Source organism: Podarcis cretensis (assembly GCF_951804945.1).
Source record: "Podarcis cretensis genome assembly, chromosome: 10".
Lineage (NCBI taxonomy): Eukaryota > Metazoa > Chordata > Lepidosauria > Squamata > Lacertidae > Podarcis > Podarcis cretensis.
In genome coordinates this window covers 33,518,527-33,533,414 of record NC_137179.1, presented here as the reverse complement: position 1 = coordinate 33,533,414, position 14,888 = coordinate 33,518,527, and the positions used below count along the sequence as shown (strand labels likewise).

At 41.6% G+C, this 14,888-nt stretch overlaps 1 protein-coding gene and 1 long non-coding RNA gene across 17 annotated transcripts in view; one reads left to right on the top strand and one right to left on the bottom strand.

Moving 5' to 3' along the window:
- Positions 1-9,853, top strand: part of LOC307225511 — a 58,556-nt gene extending 48,703 nt beyond the window's left edge. For 2 of the 4 annotated variants that reach the window (XR_013843040.1, XR_013843042.1), the window contains 2 exons: positions 5,255-5,420; positions 9,728-9,853. This is a non-coding gene — a long non-coding RNA (uncharacterized lncRNA). The remainder of the gene's footprint in view (positions 1-5,254; positions 5,421-9,727) is intronic. The other 2 variants (XR_013843039.1, XR_013843041.1) reach the window with 1 other exon arrangement.
- Positions 1-14,888, bottom strand: part of GRIN2B (glutamate ionotropic receptor NMDA type subunit 2B) — a 300,157-nt gene that overhangs the window by 214,310 nt on the left and 70,959 nt on the right. The window contains exon 1 of one of the 13 annotated variants that reach the window (XM_079993355.1): positions 8,628-8,759. The exons of the other annotated variants lie outside the window; for them this stretch is intronic. The gene's annotated coding sequence lies outside the window, so the exon portion shown is untranslated. Of the gene's footprint in view, positions 1-8,627; positions 8,760-14,888 lie in introns of those variants that run through there. 13 annotated transcript variants of the gene reach the window in all.

The window sequence follows — 14,888 nt, the reverse complement described above, 5'->3', positions numbered from 1 at the left end:
TCTCTCTCTCTCTCGTGTGTGTGTGTGTGTGTCCAGTGCATGCATGAGAAAGAGAGAGAGAGAGAAGATGGTGGGTGGGTGGGCATTAGTTATGTTCCTGTTATCAGTTAATCTATCCTGTAAATAATACCCAAATATCCCTTAAAAATCATGAGGCTTTCAGAGGCTTAGGCTCTATGTATATTACTTTAGTCTGCTGTTGGTTTTTTTATTTAATTGTTTTATATATTTTGTAAAGAATTGTTTTATTTTCGTTTTATGGTATCTGCTTCCAGGGAGGGTTTTGCTCTGAAATGCTAGAATGAATGAATGGAATAAATAAATTAGTAGAAACTGTGCTAGCCCACATGACCATAGCTCAGTGTTGCAAAATCAAAATGCCATTGTAAATAAACATGGGCAGTCCATGCCAGCACCGCAGCCAGCTTCTCTGTGTCCTAAACACTACAATGTCTTTGGCTCTTTACTTCATTTAGTCACTAGATAGTATACTAGGCAAGCCCTAAAAACTCTGCGAAGTTTCATATTCTCTCTACAGCTTCATGTATCTCTTTCCCTTTGTTGCCACTCCACACACACACACACACACACACACACAGAGAGAGAGAGAGAGAGAGAGAGAGAGAGAGAGAGAGAGAGATGCTAAGAAGAATGCATATTTTCTCATGGATAATTTATATAGTAACAGAACCAAAGTTAATCCTTCCTTTCAAGCCTGTACCATGTATGTAATTTACACATAGGAAAATAGCTTCCAGGGATTTGAAGAGAAAAGCACTGCTTGTGTCACAGAAATTATAAATGAAATGCCTCCATTTGATAATCTCATTTTTCCCCTGGTCAATTTCAAGATTGTTCTCCATAGAATATTCCCTCACTAGTTATACAGTCTAAAATGATTCAAGCAGTAGGGCTGCTGCCATTAGAAGATTATCCCACATTCTAATAAAGCACACCCTTAGGAACTGTTGTGTGATAATTCGGACTAAAAAAATTCTGGCTCTCAGATTTATCCTATTATATTAATTACGCTCCTGTAGTTTAGCTTAAACAATTCATTTCACCATATGTTGATTCTGTCCTTCAAAATACCTATCTGTGACTGTCATATCAAGCCACACATACAGCCATCTTTTTGCCAAACCAAAGATGATTAGTTCTCTTAACCTTTTCTTGTAAGCTAGCTTTATTTGGTCTTTCAGATGACAAGCCAGAGAGAATTAAGACAAGTGCCAAACCATTACGGATGGGGTTAGTCCTGTCTGGGTTATATGAGCTGGCACGTAGCAACTGACCTGCTGGAGCAAAATTAACACACACACAAAAGCCATTAAGTGAAACAGCAGGTCACTGTGACACTGCCCAGCTCTGGTGCATAAATACCAAGAGATAGCAACTTGGAAAGCATGCTCTTTCCTCTGTTTTGTCTTGCAGGGCCAAACTGGAAACTGCCATGCATATGCCAGGAGGACCGTGCCTTTGGATAAGTAGGAAGCAATGTAATCCTGCTTCTTACTGCCAGGTGGTTGGTGGGGGGACAATCCACCCTGACTCGGCAGGACTCATTTACAGCAGCTGCCACTCTATAATGGAGCAAACTGAGGGCAGAACAAGACGTTACAAGAAACGTGAAGCTGCCACCACTCTGTATTTCTTTCTTCCCAGCAATGTATAGCACAAGAAGGGGTGCAATAGGATATGATTGCACCGTGTATTTCCTATTCGCTGTTGATCTGTTATGCGAGGAACAGGAAAATGAAAAACCCACACCATGTTGGATCTCAGAGGTACGAACAGTGAGCTCACCCTGAGGCCATCCCATGGCTCATTGATTGCTCCAGTCAGGGTCAGACTTTAGAATATAATCCTAGGGCCCTGAACCTCTGGGGCCTCCCAAAGATGTTAGCAAATTATGGTTGCTGGTGTCATGATAGCAAACTTGTCCAGCAGCCATCTTGGGCATACCAGGAATGAACCTGGTCACCATATCAGCTCTCCTACTCCTCCATCCCTTAATATGCACCATTTTTCTCCCTGTGAAAGGAAACGACATAGACTACATTGTTTAGAATATGGTGGCTGCTTTATCATGTGCTCGGATGGAGGAGAAGTCCAAGTTGTGAATGACTTTAAAATACAGTGTACCGCCCTCCTTACGAATGCTTTGGATTACGAGCTCCGCTAACCTGGAAATAGATGCCCCTTGTTGCAAATTTGGCCCTGGGATGTGAGCGGAAGTCGCGCGTCGGCAGCATGGCAGCAGCAGGAGGCGCCATTAGCAAAAGCAAGCCTCATGTTAAGAATGGTTTCGGGTTACGAACAGACCTCCGGAATGAATTAAGTTCGTAACTGGAGGTACCACTGTAGTGGCAACCTTCCCCAGAACTAATAAAAAAATTCTGTTCTTTATGCCATGACCCTAATACAGGGCAGATTGGGATAAAAGAAAGAGGCCTCTCTTGCTGCAGGGGTAGTCATGTCTCCTGCTATGAAACTACTGCATGAATACAGGCTCTTCCCAATATATGGGAAAGCTTTGTTGTTGTTGATTATCTGTATGCCTTGAGGGACAATGGAGGAGTGTGCCTTTGGGGGTGAGGTCAAGCTCTACAGTTGCAGTTCTTGCTGTGACCGTAGAGACTGATGTGTATGTGAGACGTGTTTTGTTGCAGCAGAAGCCGATAAAGATATCCAGTTGTACTGCTGCAGATGCACCATGGCATTTCTTCCCTCTGTGTTCCTCCCAGCGGTCATTTCTCCTCTGGTCACTTCTATGGATACACGACTTGACTGCCTGTCTCCCAGCACTGCTGTCATCTGCAAGGGATTCCCACATGGAAGGATTGGTGTTGCCAGCCGTCATGTCACATTTGCAGACATCTTTGTAATGCATATGTGAAAAATATGCATCTGATTAGGGCACCACTCCTTTTAAAACCTGTTAGCCCATTTAATTTTTTTTTAAAAAAACTGATTCTCTAAGACTGATTCAGTAAAAACTGCTTAATTTGTGTTCTCTGCAGTCTTTCTAATCTCTTCCCACCCAGTGTGGTGTAGTGGTTAAGAGCGGTAGTCTTGTAATCTGGGGAACCGGGTTCGAGTCTCCGCTCCTCCACATGCAGCTGCTGGGTGACCTTGGGCCAGTCACACTTCTTTGAAGTCTCTCAGCCCCACTCACCTCACAGAGTGTTTGTTGTGGGGGAGGAAGGGAAAGGAGATTGTTAGCCGCTTTGAGACTCCTGAAGGGGAGTGAAAGGCGGGATATCAAATCCAAACTCTTCTTCTTCTTCTTCTTCCTTTCCCTCCATTTATCTTCAATTTTCCCTCCTGCACACTTTCTCATCACTTCCCTTTCTTCTCTTTCCACTCCCCAGTCTCTTCCTCAGTCCTTTAGTTATAATGATCAGTGAAGAGAAGTTGTCAAGCTGCTGGATATGATATATTTTCACTACACGTTAGGGCTATGCACTAGACCATGCTGTACCTGTGATTGTATGACAATTCAAGGCTCATTCCTCTTTCCAAGGTCTACTCTGGGTGGCAGTTAGAAGGCACAGCCAGCTTCAAAAGGACGGTGTGGCATTTGCTAGCCTCTCCCATGGTACAGAGCAATGCCCTTTTTACAAAGCCTCACACAGAGAAAGACACAAAGCCACAATGGCCAGTGACAGCAGCACATTGGGACGGGGAGTGGCAAGGGAGAGGCAAAATGCGTTCAAAGGAATTATATGAAAGTGCAGATTCAGCTGGCCAATGCTGTCTTCTTGTATTGTTCTATCAGGCACCCTCCCTTTTCCTTTTCTCCAGAGAGAGAAATTGAGCTGCCTGTCAAGCTCATTTATGCTCTTCGCTCCAGTCATCTCTCCTAGTAATGTACCTACTTTATTCACTCCCTTCTGCCTGCCTTCAGACACGTACAAAGATGTGCATCCACATTTTTCTTTCTTTGCCTCTTTCACACACACACAGCAAACCTGCTCAGCCTTCCACACTTTCCCATTCTTTTCAGAAGGAAGCTTATTGGCCCTGATCCACTTTTAGATGGGACCACTTGGTGCAATTCTAGAGACCTGACTTCACTTACAATAAAGTATTCCTATGCCAATGTAAAAAAGAAATTACACAGATGACATGAAAAAAATGTTCCCCTGCCTTACAATCCCTTGTGATTAAAGTGAAAAAGTACCATCTTATAAAATCTTGCTTTTAAAATCTTCCTAAAATCAACCCTTATGGTTTATTATTCCTCTGCCCATTCTCCACTGGTTGCACAAAGCAACCTAAAAGACTATCACATTAGTATCAAGAGGAAAATGTACAATACCTCCCAGGAAATGCAAAATAATAATCCATCCATTGACCATTCCTGGTTATGCATTGTTGGACTTGAATAATCTGGTGATTACCAAAACCAACAAACAAAAACAAAACAAAAAAACAGAATCTGAGAAAGAGGGGAGAGAAACCGAGGGACCCTTACATGAAAGGGACAAGATAGGCAGTGGAGGGGAGGAAAGCAGAACTGAAGACACTGTTGAGCAGGACCAGTCACCTCTGCCTTATACTATGCAAAAGGTGAAGACTACTGGTTGGCTTCTTTTCAAGTAAGGTCCTTACAAAGTTCTATTGTAAATGGCCACTATTGGCCACACGCATGCACAAACAAGTCCTTTCAAAATAAAAATACAAGCTGCTAAAACAAAGAATTGATGCTCCTATTTACAATAACATCTCCAATGAAAATTGCTTCACACTTTATGTGGCAACAAACCTAAAGGCAAAATTAGAATGAAAATTCTAGTTATATATATATAGGGATAATTGCCTGCAAAAGGATAAGTGCAACTTTTGATTTTAGATTTGTCTGGTATTGTATCCATTCAAGTTGAACAATATTACATGTTTTTATTAAGTATGTTATTAACCTTATGAAATAATGCATTTCTAAAAGTGGAACATTTTCTACCCTATATCACTTGCCACATATTTTCACTTTTTCTTAAAAGCAGCTAGGGGGATCCAACTCAGACAAAGGAGAGCAGTACTGGCAGGTGGAGGGCTTACCCAAACCTGCTTTTTGCCCCAATGGGGAAAACATACGGAAGGGACAGTGGAAGACCAGCCTGTGAACCTCTCCTCACATTCACACCTTAACAGCTCTATGAAAGAAACTGCATGGTTAATGTATTTGAAAACATATTTTTGCATTCACCATTTACCTTTTACACATTTATATGTGTGATTGTGACCTTAGGCTACCCAACTGAAACAGAGCACTACAAGCAAGTAGGTTTCCTTTGCACAATTTCCACTGCATATTATGGTAATTGATGCAGCCTCAAAACTACAAAACACACGACAGTACCCTTGTGCTACTGCTCTGACCAAATTCAGGACTGACCAGGCAACGCACACACAAGGTGATTGGGAAGCATATTGAGGCTGCAAATAGAAATATGCATCCATACTGTTCTTGTCCTCTAAATAAAGGGCTTCAAATGTCAGAACTGTCAGTCCCACAGCTTCTCTGTTGTTAATATCTACATTAAAAAGACAGAAAAGGGAGCAGTCACCTACAGGTTAAGATAAAAGAAAGTCGACAGGTGCAGATCTTGGGATGGAGGGCAAAACTTACAAGAGAACCACTATAGACAAGTTATGACAAATTACTGTAGAAAGGGCATCCTTTTTGGAAAAGAATTACCCAACACTGTAGTGCTCATGAAACAAGCCCAGAAATCCAGTCCTATACTCCATGAAATATAAATCATACCCATTTGCCTATCACTAGTTATTACCCATCGTAAAATGCACCACACTGTTTTATTCCATTCTGAATTAAATCCATTCTGTACTTCCTGTGTAGCAGACCATTCTTTTTAAAAAATAAAAAAAAATATTTTAGATGTTTTCCCTAAGCCTACTGGTATTCACATCCAGTGAATGTAAATTAAAATAAGGACAAATCAGGTCTGGTAACTGAAATAAAGAGAGGAAAGGAAACTGTGACATAACTAGCATTTGTATGCCTTGATCACTTACAGTATCAAGGCAAAAGTCATTCATGCCATGTTAGTAGAGTTGTTCAAAGGCCAATTTCTCAACATGTCCATGCAGAAATCAAGGTCAGCCAGTTGTGAACCAACAGAAACCTGAAAACTGGTTGACGCTGATTTCTGCATAGACATGTCATGGTATGTGGCTATCACAAAACTATGCAGATTACAGCTGGCTCCATTCTCAACAGCAATCATTGAGTTCTACAGAACAAACTAAACAGGCAACAATTTGAGATACAATTCAGTCTGACTGTTCTCCTCGGCACTGAGGCAGGGGCAGGCCGAGATCTCTCCTAGTAGTGTCCCTGAGTGTATCCCTATACTTACACCAAATGAGGGCCAATTTAGAGATAATAGTGTAGTGGAGGCAAAACCCACTCACTACTCCAAGAGTGAACTGCCCAGCCTCTACCAACAAACCCCCCACTGGAGAATATAATTATTACAAGTTCTCATACATAGGTGTGGGGTGTATGGGGAAGAAGTATTAGGGAAGGAGTAATTAGGGAAGGAGTAATACCTCCAGTGGGGGACACATTGTGCTCCTTCTGGGTAGTTTCTCCACCTTTGGTCCCCACCCTGCACTCAGATCTCTCCCATAGCTCCCAGAGGCTGTCAGCATGTGACAGCGGCCACACCCCGGGAAACGGCTTCAACTAGCCAGCTAAGCCAGGTGAGGGAAGCTGATGGGACTTCCCCTTCATGCGAAGACATCTTCTGGGAGATTGAACAGATGAGACCAATAATGGGTCCAATACTCAAGAAGGCCATTTCTGAACATGCTGTAGAGGGAGGTGAGGGACAGATGAGGCTCATCAACTTGGGAAGGTAGCCCATCTAGGAGAAGAAATACTCTGATCCTAAACCTCTGCTACCTTGTGGGATATCTTTGGGAGAAGCAAAGGCTAAGGAGTAAACCCTACACAAATCTGGAGTGGAGTCCCAAAGATGATTGGATGGTGCCTTGTGTGCCTCCTTCTGACAAGCTGATGCCAAGCATATTGCTATGCTTTCTGTTGGACATCACCAGCATGGCTGAGAAGGGGGTCTTCTCGTCTGGGTAGCCCAAGACCTCCATACAGATTGCCCAGGTTTGCGTCCTGGGGAGGTCACTTCGATGCCGCTAACACAGCAGTTTGACCTCACCCCCAGAGGCTCACTTCATTGGCTCACAAGACAAATGGATGCCAACAACAATCATACATAGCCATACATAACCAAATGAAATCATTTTGCTATCATAAGTAGCACTTGTGGAAATAGAGGGATCAAGAAGATATGGAACAACATCAGTACTGGCTACTGTGCATAGGATAGGGCAGAAAGCCAACAGTAGGTGGGGCTAGCACCAATGGCAGGCACAGCCAACCAGTTCTAGTTTTGTTTCTGTCCTCCTATCCATTGAGTACTAGGAGGACATCACTGAGACTGAGGAGCAAAGTGACAGCCACTCTTGGACTCTTTGTAAGTATGAAGGCAGGCAGATTGGGATGGCTGAAGGCACACTGAGGTTGATGGAGTAGTGCCCCATTTGCCTAAATATTCCAGTCTCTGCTGTCAAGCAATTTAACAATGGAAAGCCAACTAAAACAGCCATGGCATTTAAGGAGTCGAACAAAATGAATTTAAAGACTGATCAATTTGAAGCATGATCTGCAATGGTGGGCACATAACATAGACTCATCACCAGTAATAGCAACTTCTTTCTCTTCTGAATATATTTGTATTCTGTATTCAGTTGCCACAGTCATTAAAGGCAACTGCTGTAGATTTCAGCAGCTTCAGCAATGCAACATAATATGCAAGAGAAACTGTTATGTGGCAGTGAGGGACATTAACCCTAGCCCTGATTATTGCTCCCTATATACTACATACATGTGTGCTATTTGATCTCACTTTGCAGCTGCAGTAGCCACTATGTGGGGACCAAAACTTTCATGTGTAACATTTTCCATACATCTACAGCCACATTGTCAAATAATCTTCTTGCCATGGACATAATCAAATATGCATACCGATGTACCTGCAAATGCAAGTGGCTGTGAGTGAGTTCTTCCTCTTTACCCTTGCTCTGGTTGGATTTAATTTCATTTATGGGCTTCACATGCTTATTCATTCAAATGTTTGTTTAGCACTTTGTTGTTGCTGTTGTTTATAAAATAAAAAAAAACCCTTTGTTTCAAATGTCACACTGTTCCAAGGGTAGTTGGGAAATGCTATTGAATGGTCATTCAGCTGGCCAATCAGCTCTATATTTCTGTTCCAATAAGGTAAAACAGGGTTCTGCTGAACTTGATCCAAAGGAAAAGGTTATACATTTGTCTAAAAATGTAGTGAGCACATTTCTACAGTAGCGTCGTTGCTAAAATTATGTACATCTGTACATACCCTAAGGCAGTAAGTTGCATAGAAACAGGTTAAACTGAATTCACTGGCAACTAGCTCACACAGTCAAAGGGGCAATGAATAGGTACATACATATGTGATAAAACTCAGTCACATGCTTCTCTTTTGGCAGAAATTTCATACTTAAAAGGATACATGTTTGGTTGTGCCTTCATTTCTTACCTGAGAATACCTGAGTGGCACACCCTGGAAGGAAACTACTGAGCAAATGCCTCCAGACAAAGAGGAAAAGAAATGAAATGTGCTTCAGGAGTTCTGTTCTCCATAGCTGATAGTGCTTTACTTTTGCTTCTCAGTCGGGTCCATTAACAAGCATCTAGCGTTTGCTGCTCTTCCACTGCACTCTAGTCCAGGTTTAGTTTGAACATGCGGCAAACTGGTTAATGCATGACATGCACATGCATAAGTAGCCAAGAAGAACAGAAGAATAGTAAGCGGGATAAAAGCAATCTCTGGTCTGGAAAGAAAGTGATAAGAGAGGAGTGACCCAATGTTAGAAAGGTGCAGTTACTTTTCAGACTGTGGCTAAATACTTCCAAAGCATTGAAAGCACCTAATGTGTAAAGGATACTGTCAGGAGTACCATGCCACTACCTATCATCCGTAAATATTTAATCTGATGGAGAAGCTGCTGTCATTTACTGTATCAATGCAACGTTGGGACTAGATACTGTGGGAAGCCAGTGAGTATTTTACCTGAGGAGCCAACCTTCCCAGCTAATTTGTTGCATCTCAAATTTCAGCATCCATCTGGGCAAGGGTAACAAAATGTTTTGCGCTCCAATCGTTTATATTTAATTTTCAAATCAGCTCATATTTATGTACATCTTTAAATGGATCCTGAATTCTAATAATCATCTGAAATGAATTCAGTGTCTTCATTGTGTTTAGCTATATGACTTTCAAAACTGGCTACATTTAAAAAAGCAGAAATGTTAACATCTGAAGTGCAAATGAGACACCTACTCAGTAATTGGCATAAATGAAATTGTTTTTGTTTGCTGCATCCTATTACCCTAAATTTTTGTGATCAGTGTTTCTTTAAAAATGTCACAAATGGGAGAGAGAAGGATAGTCATGGTACTTTGGGACATATTATTTCTAAAACTGCCATCAATTCACATCAACCTTTGTTTTATATTTAGAGAAACATGTTTTGAATTATTTTTCAAATTATGATGTTTATGTCCATGGTTAACATAGAACAACCCAGGATACACCACAAAGCCAAAAATGTATTGGATATTTTTCCTCCCTGGCAGATCCGGGTCTCAGATCCTTGCAGAATCATCTACTGTGCACACATCTCCTCTTTCAAGCTTGGCCAACATACCGGAAAACAGAGAGAGATCCATTGCATCCAGTCTCCCAATAAATCACTAATGCTGCTTTGTTGCCATTGCTACCATTGAGTTCCAGGGCTTATTCCCATGAAGAGGATGATGCTAAAAGCTGTGACAGTGGACTGATAGAAAGGATGGGGAGAATCTTCTATTAAGCAAGGTCAAGGGTGGAGAAATGATGGCGCAAACAAAAAAATGCTATTAAAAATAATGGTCTTGCCCAGAAAAAAATAAAATCCTCCGTTCTGCATTACCAAGTCATGACTGGAAGGCCAAAACAACAATAAAATTTAATCTAAAAACTTAAAATATAATCTAAGTCCCAAAACTATGAATAAATAAATACTGTAAAATAAATAAATAAAAGACCAATGGCAGTTGTACTGTGTATTCCTGCATTCTTATCTGGGAACTAGAAATGTTCCAGTGCTTGGACTTCCATCACTAATGAATGGTCCACTGTGCTGTGTCTTCCATGAAATCCCTGTCTTTCTTCTCTACTTCCTACCAAAAAACGTCTGACCCAAGAACTGCTTTTTTGCCATAAGAGTAAAATACAGAGATTAAATAACTCTTTATTTAGCTTGCAATACTCCAATCCCAGACTTTGGGTTTTGCACAGCAGCACCATTTATACTTCAGATGGATACAACTGCTAGTTCTGCTGCAAGTTAGGAGCACTGGCCTATACTCTAGTAATCCTTTTAGTACAAAACCGTTTTGTCGTGGAATAATTTCTCCCATGACAGTAGACATCTGTCATGTATGAGCTAGTTGAGATTCCTGCATTACAGGGGTTTGACTAGACAACCCTCAGAGTCCCTTCCAAGTCTGCAATTCTATTATTCTTTCAGAAGGTAAGCCATTTGGGAAGAACCCAATAGCATGACAATGTTTTTTAGAATGTTTAGAGATGATGAACATATGCAGAATTTTCCTGGTATGCCAACACTAACTTCAGTTTGTCTGTTTTGGGGCATTTAAGATGAATGATGCAGGTGGAAACGCAATCAATATTTTTAGAAAATCTATGGACAGGAATGCCACTCAGCATTATGATGGCCACTGCCTATCCAACACTGGGTATAAAACCATAGTATAAAGATAGAGAATTATATAATCCATGTTAAGTTCTTTAAAGTGGATTGCCTCCTAGATTGCTAGAAATGTTAATCTGCTCTTCATATAAGCATGCTCATTAAATAGTGCAGATATAACATACTATTACTGATGACACTTTACATTGCAGGGCCTCATTTTAAAATCAAAGATGTCCTCACTAAATTTAATTTGTAAGCATGAGTGCTCTGCTTTGCTTTGCAATGCTTGCAGTTAGGCCACAAAATATAATTAATTCTGCTTTCTATCTAGGGACTTTTAACCATTAATCTACCTAATTGTTAATATATATTTTTGTATGATTTGTGCCTTTCTATCTTCCTGGTTCACTTATTCTGTATTTAATTCAGTTACTCAAACTGATAACATCCTTAAGCACCTATAGTGGCCCGATCATTTAGGAAGGCTAATAACTTTAACTGAAAATACAGCATTAACGAAATAGGATGACAAGTCTATAGCCAATTAGTTTACTGAGCAGACTTCTGAACACTTGATTATTTGTTAACAAATAATCTTCAAAATATTTTGTGGGTTTGATCCCTATGTGTATTTTTAAAAATCACAAACTGTTAATAAATTAAAAGCATAAATACTTTAGCCAGTTATCCCCTCCAGATTATATTCCTGTCACTTTTTAAAATACCAGGTATGATTGTGTGTCTGTTATCAGATCCTTTACTTGCAATCTGTAGGTGCCCTCTTAAGTGCACTGCTAGAATTACTATAATACGTATACTGCACATAAATGAATAGTTAGATTTCAACAACCTATTGCACAAACCCGATCAACCATTTTAACTCAGAACCACAATATTAATTTAAGGTATCCAGGTTTGTGGATACATTTATAGAAAAGATAAAAATATCATATTTCACATTTACAATAAAAGCATTTTCACATTTTCACTCTCCCTCTCTCTGCTTTACTAAAAGGAAGTACCAACTTTCTTTCTCCCTCCTAATAACATTTGTTAGCTAGCAAATGGGTCTATGGCCTAGCCTGCTTTAAACACATGGTGTGTGCGCCCCCCCAAAGAGAGCTCACCTACCCCCCAGTATACCAACCACATCACTAAAAATTAAAGTTGAATTATGCATCAGCACTTGTGAAAAGCAGTGCTGAGCACTCACTACACCAAGGGCATATCACTGAATGAGACTGAAGCTTTTGGGGTTTCTTTTTTTAGATTTAAAGGGAAACCTCCTTTACCCATTTTTTCTTTTCTCTAATTACTTCTCACTCTGCTTCTCACTTGGGACATGAAAATGAGGCTGGTGCCGTAGTGTTAGTCAATGCAGAGATCCATTTTTGTATCATATTTGTGAGATTGCTTGCAACTGTATTAAGTTTCACTACATACCCTGTTAAAGGTTTTTTCTATTTACAGAGTTGCTTGGAATGGCAGCTAAGTCCCTATGTAGATACAGGCACAGAGAGAAAAACAGAAAGTTTGGGGCGAGTTCCCCCCTCCCCCTTAGAATTAATTACTTCTCTAAAAATAACCAACATGATATTCACAGTCTTTCAAGACTGTTCGTCAAGTGATGCCTTTTCCCAGGGCTCAGGAGAAATTAGAAAAAGGTAAAAAATGCTGACCCATCACTGTCTGTCTGCTTCAATGGGTGCTTGGAGCTCAGAGTATGACTCAACAAGTGGACCAAACTACTAGACGAGACAAAAAAGAACAGAAACAAACCCTCTTGCGCCTAGTAAGCTGAAACATCAGGGCCATGTGTCCTAGCTTGTCCACCAACCTGCTGCAGGTCAATGACTCACGGAAGATGGCCTTCATTGACTGTTAGCTGAAAATGCTCAACATTTACCTAAGTGCTCTACAGGAAACCAGACTCACTTCTAATGGCAACCTCCAATAGAAGAACTACGCCTTTTTATGGCAAAGAGGGCATCGAGAAGAACCATGTATTCATGATGTAGAAACTCTCTTCTGTCTGCAACAGAACTGCCAACAGAGGGCTCAGAACACTTGTTCTTCCTCTGCCTCTCAACCACATCATCCAGTTAACATCTTGAGCATCTACACTCCCACCATGTGCTCTGACATACGAACAATGGACAAGTTCTATGAAGAACTAAACCAAGCTGTCAGGAGGGTCCAAGCTTGCAGACACCTAGCCCTGCTGGGAGAATTCAATGCCAGAGTTAGGGGCAAGTGTCACACATGGGACTACTGCATAGACCACTTTGGTACCGGCAACATGAACAAAAACAGACAAAGGCTGCTTGTATCACTGCCTCTGCATCACAAACATGTTCTTCACTCACAAAATGTATGAATGCATGAAGAAAGCCTTTGGATCAACAGTCAGGAAAACTACTTCACGAAAATCAGCACAGACTGCAGCAAGCAGATAAACCGATGGGCAGAGCACTATCATGAACTGTCCTTCCCCAAAACATGGTTGCTGATGCAGCAGTTGACAGCATCCAGACTCTACCTGTCTTGGAAGAGCTGGATCTCCCTCCCTCTCTCCCTTAATGAGCTGAAGAACAGCATCAACTCCCATGCATGTGGTAAAGCCCCAAGACAAGAGAATCCCAACAGAAGTGCTGAAAGCCAGCCTCAATGACAGGCTCTATCCCAAGTCACAATGTGGCTTTAGAGCTCAGAGGTCACATGATTTTCTCACTGCATCAGCTGCAGGAGAAATGCCAAGAGCAGAGACACCCCTTGTACATCGCTTTCATAGGCCTGATGAAGGCCTTTGACCTCATCAGCCCAAAAGGACTCCTCACACTGCTCAATAAGAAAGAATGCCCACCTAAGCTCCACAAGATCATTGTGTCCTTCCACAAGAACATGTGTTGCACCACCCAGTATGATAGCTCATCTTTCGATGCCTTCCCTATAAAGCGTGATGTGAAACAGGCCTGTGTTCTCTTTTTGGCATATTCTTCTCCCTGCTGCTCTCAAATGCTTTCAGCTCAATTTAAAACAGTGTGTACATCCATTCAAGGAGCTATAGGGGTCCGTTTAACCTAGAACATCACCATGCCACAATAGAAGTATGGTGGGCCCTTATCCAAAAGATGTTGCTTGCAGATGATGCAGCCTTGCCAACACACTCTGTGAAAGCTCTGCATAGTCTTATCAACCATTTTGCCCAAGCCAACATGGAATTCAGCCTTACCATCAGCCTGACAAAGACCAACATCTTGAGTCAGGATGTTGCCAGCACTCTGTGCATCAGCACTGGTGACCACACGCTTCAGATGGTAGATGATTTTGTCTACCTGGGTGCCACCAATATGCATAACCAGCAACCTCTCCATTGACACTAAGCTGGACAAGCATATTGGCAAGGCAGCTACAGCAATGGCTCATCTCTCCAAAAGGGTATAGGAAAATGCTAACTACTAGGCTTTCATGTTGAGCAATTTGTTTTATGGTAGTGAGATGTTGCACCAAAGCACCTCGGGGAAGCTGTGCCTGCAGCCGCGGGAAGCAGTGGCGGAAGAAGCAAAGGGGGGAGAGAGCGGGGGGTGGGCAAGCAGTGGCAAGAAAGAGGTGGCAGGGGGGAAAGAGGTGGCAGTATGCCGTACCGGCATGTATCACCTCAAAAAAAGCTTGATAAAGGGTCTGGAAATCAAGCCTTATGAAGGACAGTGGAGGGAGTTGAGTATGTTGAGCCTGGAAAAGAAGAGACTGAGAGGATATATGATAGCCATATTCAAATACATAAAGGCCTTTCACATGAATGATGGAGCAAGCTTCCTTTCTGTTGTTCCTGCAGGCAGAGCCAAAACCAATGGATTCAAGTTACAACAAAGGAGATTCTAACTAAACATCAGGAAGAACTTTCTGATGGTAACAGCTGTTTGACAGTGAAACAGACCTCTTCAGAAGGTGGTGAACTCTCCTTCATTGGAGGTTTTTAAGCAGAGGTTGGATGGCCATCTGTCATGTTTGCTTTAGTTGAGATTCCTGCATTGTAGGGG